General features: G+C 42.1%; 1 protein-coding gene across 6 annotated transcripts in view; it reads right to left on the bottom strand.

Annotated features, from left to right (window-relative positions):
- Window positions 1–5183, bottom strand: part of SLC6A1 (solute carrier family 6 member 1) — a 110945-nt gene extending 105762 nt beyond the window's left edge. For 3 of the 6 annotated variants that reach the window (XM_048858231.2, XM_048858234.2, XM_048858230.2), the window contains exon 1: window positions 4901–5183. The gene's annotated coding sequence lies outside the window, so the exon portion shown is untranslated. Of the gene's footprint in view, window positions 1–331; window positions 501–4896 lie in introns of those variants that run through there. The other 3 variants (XM_048858229.2, XM_075130564.1, XM_075130563.1) reach the window with 3 other exon arrangements.
- Between the last annotated feature and the right edge of the window lie 817 nt (window positions 5184–6000).

The raw sequence follows: 6000 nt of genomic DNA on the forward strand, positions 1-6000 counted from the left end.
CAAGATGGGTGCAGACAGGCTTATGGGATTTATTTAGAAATGTATCTGGCACCAATAACGTGTGGGTGCCTATCATTTATGGATTCAATTATAAAACAACCATCCCCCTTGCTTGTTAACAATGCCCATGCCCAATCACTACTCAACAGTTCCTAATACAACACTGGTGAACTACAGAAGCTGACAGGCTTGATGATGTAAGATTTCTGTGTCTTAAGTAAATAAGTTGATATCATTAATTCAACTCAACACCAGCTCTTGCATTGAGATTAGCCTGCCCATGGTTATTAAATCATTGGCTTCTTTTGAAATGTAGTTCCAGGATATTCACCGAACTTGGTGGTTGTCTTTGAGAATCAAAGATGAGAGCAGTAACTGCAATCGCCAGGATGGTGCTTGTAAGAGGTTGGCTTCATTCTTTAACTCCTTCCAAACCCCAATAAAGAACCAACAGCAACATGAAGATCACCTCTTTTCCCTGTCTTTCATCATGCACAATACTTTATAAAGAGAGAGATAAAGCAAAATTTACGCACACACACACACAAATGAAATAAAAGCCTTCCAAGTTTATTAAGAACAGTTCACTTAACCTGATGGCTGAATCTCAGAATTATTTCAAATTTATCATATACAATTAATGATTAAGATAAAAGAGTGTATAAAATAAGCTGCATGTGATTTATCTTATACTTATAGAATTCTATAAATATTCATAGATCTGTGCAAAAATACCCAAGCTGCTCTATAAACCAGCAGCCTACCCCAGCCATCATTTAAATGACATGTCTTTCCTTTTAAAACCCTTGCTTTAGTGTAATAAACATGATACCAAAATTTTGTACTAAAAATTAAAAATTGTAGCAGATTACCTTATGAAAAACAATGAAGTTTTCTTACAAGAATTTAAATTAAAGAACAATTCCATTATAAACGGGGCTTACTATAATCAGAATTACAATGTTCACACAATAATGCATTGAAAGAGTTTAGGATTTTGCTCTGCTTCTCAATAAACCGAGTTTCATTAAATCTAAGCTTATGATAGGAGAATTCTACTGTATTAATACAACTGTATCAGAGTTTCAACTATTTTAATTAGCGTTTATAGTCATCAACATAGAAAACTAACATTGCAATTATCATCAGATTATACCCAGTTACAGTTATGGCTAATATTTTGGTTTGATTGGTAGTTTTTTTGGGGGAAAAAGCTTTCAAATATATTTGTGCTTAATGATCAACATTTGCCAACCTGGGTGCCTAAACTTAGGTATCCAAACATAAATAAAAGTGGCCTGATTTTCAGAAGTGCTGAACTTCCACAAATCCAAGTGAAGTGAGTGTAAACTGAATATGCTCAGTACCTTTGAAAATCAAGTCACCTTTGCTTAGGTGCCTAAACATGGATTTAGCAGCACCAAGTTTGAAAATATTGGTCAATGTCTCCACTTCTAGATACATGATTAAACTTCAAATGGGGAGAATGTAAGTCCTTAAATTCTAAGTCGATCAGGATCAGTCCATTGCTCCTTCATGTCCCACCCTGGCTTCCATAAAGGAATGTCTTTTTTGCTGGAACTCAGTGTTATTCACTGGAATTTGCCATGCAGGTCAGGCAATCCCCTGAAGGGAAGGGAGAATTTTAAGACATGCATATCAAATCTCATTACTGTTCTTTTATGAGAATCAATCAAATGAAGGATGTGATGATGTCAATATGACATCATCTACTTAGGGATTAAAAATTCATCGCTTCTTAGCAATTGAATCTGTCCAATAGAGAACAAAGAAAGCACTGGAAGAGGTTATGATCTGCTCCATTTACTGTAGGATAAACTAATCATTTCCTTCAATTGTGAAGTCCTGAAAAACAAGGCATGTGGTAGTTTAATTCTACCTGTTGTTTCAAATAATAAGATAGTTCTATTTTTTCCTATACCTTATGTCAATACAACTGCTTTCTTATTAGCTATTTGAGAAAAAACAAGTAACAAATTTGTTCCTTTCCTGGTATTTTCTTTTGTTTTTTTTTGTCAATTTCCAAACATCTAATGCCCCCAAACCTTTTTTCTACAGATGAGCGGCATCTGCCTCTAAGGAAAAAGCTCATGAGCTGCATACAAAGATAATCTTTTTTTTTTTTTTTTAAGAAAAATCTTTATTTTAAAATAAACCCCAATAATCTCATACTTCTGAAGTCAAGTGGCCCTAAGTCCAACAGCAGAAAAGTAGAAATTACACTAGCTATATTAATTCTAATAAAATAAGCTAGAAACATCCATTCTACAAGGCTCTGATATCTGTAGAGAGATTCTATGAAGCTTCTTTCTTCCTTAAAAGAAAAGAAAAAAAGCTTTGTTCATGAAAAAGAAATTTGTCATGCTATTTCTGGTGGCTATTTCTGGGCATCCAAAAAGGGTTACATGCCTGGAATCTACGCCTGACCTGATTTTCTTTAAAGTTCACTCATCTCTATTGAGAACATAGATTTAAATAAGTTCAAATGCAGCTAAGCAAAGAAAATAAGTGAATTGAAATTACAAGTCTTGGAAACACATTAACAAGCTATAAATATGTTACTAAGCTCTCTCTATGTTTTCAAATCAGTGTGTTTTTTAATTACAGACCAAAACTGAAGCACAATCACATTGATTTAAAATGTTATTTCATCTTCTGCAAAAATACTTTTAGTAAGACACTGGAAAATTTAATGTCAGCATATGTAGAGTGTCATAGGGTGAGGGTTGCATGTTTTCCAGATACAAATGATTCAGATAATATCCAAAGAATGCTCAACTTACTCTTGAAAAAAACTTTGCTCTTCATTTTTGTTCAATAGATTTCTTTATAAAACAGTGCAATGTTTTGTAGCTTGTTAAACAGTTCTAAACAATGACTAATTAATTTTTAAATGAACATAGTTCACCTATTTTTGTCCAAGAACTGTTTCATACATAACAAAGGACTGACAATACACACGTTACATTTAACAGACAAGAAAACATCTAGAGATATAATTTTTTAAAACAAAATCTTATTTCCAGCACTTTCACTGTACATATTGTTAAACAGACACAGTTCACTCTTTTCAAACATTAACACCATCAACTGAAGTTCATGAACATATTGAGCTGAATGAACAATCTCTTTAAAATCCAGATGCAGACTGCTCTGTCAACCATTCCCATAGCATCTCATTTGAAATGTGTGTCTTCATAGAACATTTGTCACATCCCAATGCATTGTTTAGAGAAAAATATTCCAACCACCACTATCTAAGTCTCCAATACCGCCTCACCATCCTTTCTCAAACAATAAAAAAACAACTCAAACAAAAATAAAAAGGTGAAGAGCATCAGAACCATCAATGCCTATTTTTTTGTAAACAGGTGAACTATCATGTTCATTAAATAAAAGTGATATAAACAGTAGTTCTTTAGTGTAAGAGTCTGATATTTTAGTCATTCAAGTTAACAACACTTATTTGTTTCATGTTGACACTTTTTTTCTCTTTTCACCCTGTCTACTTCAATAGAACAAAGATTTCATGTTAACAAGAAATCAGTGTTTAGCTCAGTGAATAACAAAATGAGGAACAGAGAGAACTGATTCAGTTCTTGCTAGGGCCTTAAGAGTGCCTGTACCTAATTACTTCTGCAATCCAAAATGTGTAGGTAAAATCAAGTTAGGCTGGGGTTAACCACCTTCAAGCAGTCACCCTCTGGGGAGAAAACTGGGAACAGGAATGACTTTATACCGGCATTAGGCAAATTCCTGTTCATTGACCTTCATTACCAAAGCTCTTGGCATCTAGGAGCATCTCAAGCATTCTGTGCCACTGTTGATAACATTGTGGAGGAAAACAACATGACAGGGTGCAAATAGGGAGAAAATAGGAAATGTTCAGCAAATAGCTCAGCAAGAAGACAAATCTATGTGATAGACTGACATGCAGTATTCTTAACAGGTGTTTGGTGGTTGCTTTACATACATATAATAAATAATTTATGCATGTGCAGCAAAGGTAGTTATTAACTCTAAATCTATAACCTGGTCTTTTAAATGAGGGAATAGTCCCCTAAGATTTGATATAATGAAATCTAAGATTATAGCTACTAACAGGATTACAGTGTCAATTCCACCTTAGTTGCCTTTTTATAGTAGCCAATAGTCTTAGATTCCCTTTTTGCAACTGTCCACAATTTGATATTGTTGGATATAAGCCCCTCTATCTCTAAGATGTATCTACCTGCAGTTACATTATAAGTGTTATTTATAGATGGGAATAGAAACTGAGCTTGATATTTAGTTCACCCTGTAGAAAATCCTAAATTTTAAGCAAAGCCATTTTTTTGCACATCTCACAAAGCATTAAAATAGCTTGTGAACCAAACTTTTAGAAACACCTCACCCCTTACATGCTAGAAACACTGGATGTGTTTTCAAAAATTCTGCATTTTCAGAACTGCACAAGCAAACAAAGATCATTCCCAAGATATCATACGCCCCACAAGGTACCACAGGGTGTAAAGAAACTTCAGGCAAGTGGCACAGACATAGAGATCTCGCTCCCGCCTCGCTGACACAGAGCTGGCCTGAGAGCAGGTTCAAGCGAGAGGCATGAGCAGGACAGGTAGATGCCACAGGTAGAGGCTATTCCCGGGGCAGGACCGCCGGGTCCCGTGCATTACAAAGTGCCAGTAACGGGCTCGCTGGGGGTTTGTCGTCACCGGAGAGACCCGTGAGTGTAACCGACCCAACCAACACCCCAAATCCCGACGCTTCTCCGTCCACCCGCCCCCGGCGCCAGCCAAGCACCCCGGGACGGCTGGGCGCGGAGAAAGCGCCAAGCAGCAGCTCTCGGTGGGGCAGCTGCTGCGGGACCGCACGCACCTACCTGCCGGGCTCCCGAGGAGGCTGCTGCCGCGGCCGCCGCTGCTGGCGCATGTGCCGGAGCCCGCCCGCGCTGCTCGCCCTGCCCGACAGGACTGTTCATGGAAAGCTCGGCGCCGGCTGCACACTCCGGGCTCTGGCTCGCCCTCCCCGCGCAGCACGCGCGAGCCCACCCGGAGGAGGGGAGCCGGGCCGAGCGGCCCCGCCCCCACCGCCTGGGTCCTACACCTGGGTGCGGGGGGCCGGCCCCCGTCACCTCGCCCGGGGGCCCCGCGCCGCAGCTTGGGCCCCTTCCGAGAACCGGGGGGGCGGGTCTCTAGGACAGCCCCCGGCCCGGCCGGGACCCTGCGCCAGGCACGCGCCCAGCGGGGCGGCCTCGACGGGCGTGTGCCCCGGGACAGCGGGCCCGGCGCAGGACTGCGGGGACAGGGGCAGCGGCGCTGCGGGCGGGAGGGGCGCTGGGCGGGGTGCTGCGGGCGAGGTGAGAAGGAGACTCAGCAGGTGCAGATCAGAGACAGCAGCAAAGCGGGGGCAGCGAAGCGGCTTGTGTGGGGGCAGGCGCTGGGGGTGATTGTGGGAGCGGGGCAAAGGAGCAGCTCAGGGGGCAGCGGGGGAGTGCCCCCCCCCAAACGCACTGAGGAGGTGACGGGCCAAGTGGAGGACAGACCGGCGGGCGAGGACTGTAGGCTAGACCGGACGCAGGGGAAAAGGTTCTGCTATGGTTTGAGAGATGTCCCCCTTTCCACCAGGAGAGACCATGGGCAGTATGGAGATTTGCTGTCTCCCCAGCAGACTCTTCCCAGGCAAGAGCAGCTCTGGAGAGGTGGCTGGTAGACTGAGGGGGTTCTAGCTGGTGGCGGGATCCAGGTCTAGCTCGCTGGGAGGGTCTGGAGCACAGCTACCTCTGACCCCCTCCTGTATTTGTCTAGATGCCAACAAGCCCAGAGCAATCATATTTTTATGTTTATTCCTACCCCCCCCCCCCGCGTTCCTCAGACTTTGTCAACTGCTGGAAATGGCCCACCTTGATTATCACTACAAAAGGTCCCCCTGCTCTCCTGGTGGTAATAGCTCACCTTGAGTGATCACTCTCCTTACAGTGTG

Source organism: Caretta caretta, chromosome 7 (assembly GCF_965140235.1).
Source record: "Caretta caretta isolate rCarCar2 chromosome 7, rCarCar1.hap1, whole genome shotgun sequence".
In the NCBI taxonomy this organism is placed as follows: Eukaryota; Metazoa; Chordata; order Testudines; family Cheloniidae; genus Caretta; species Caretta caretta.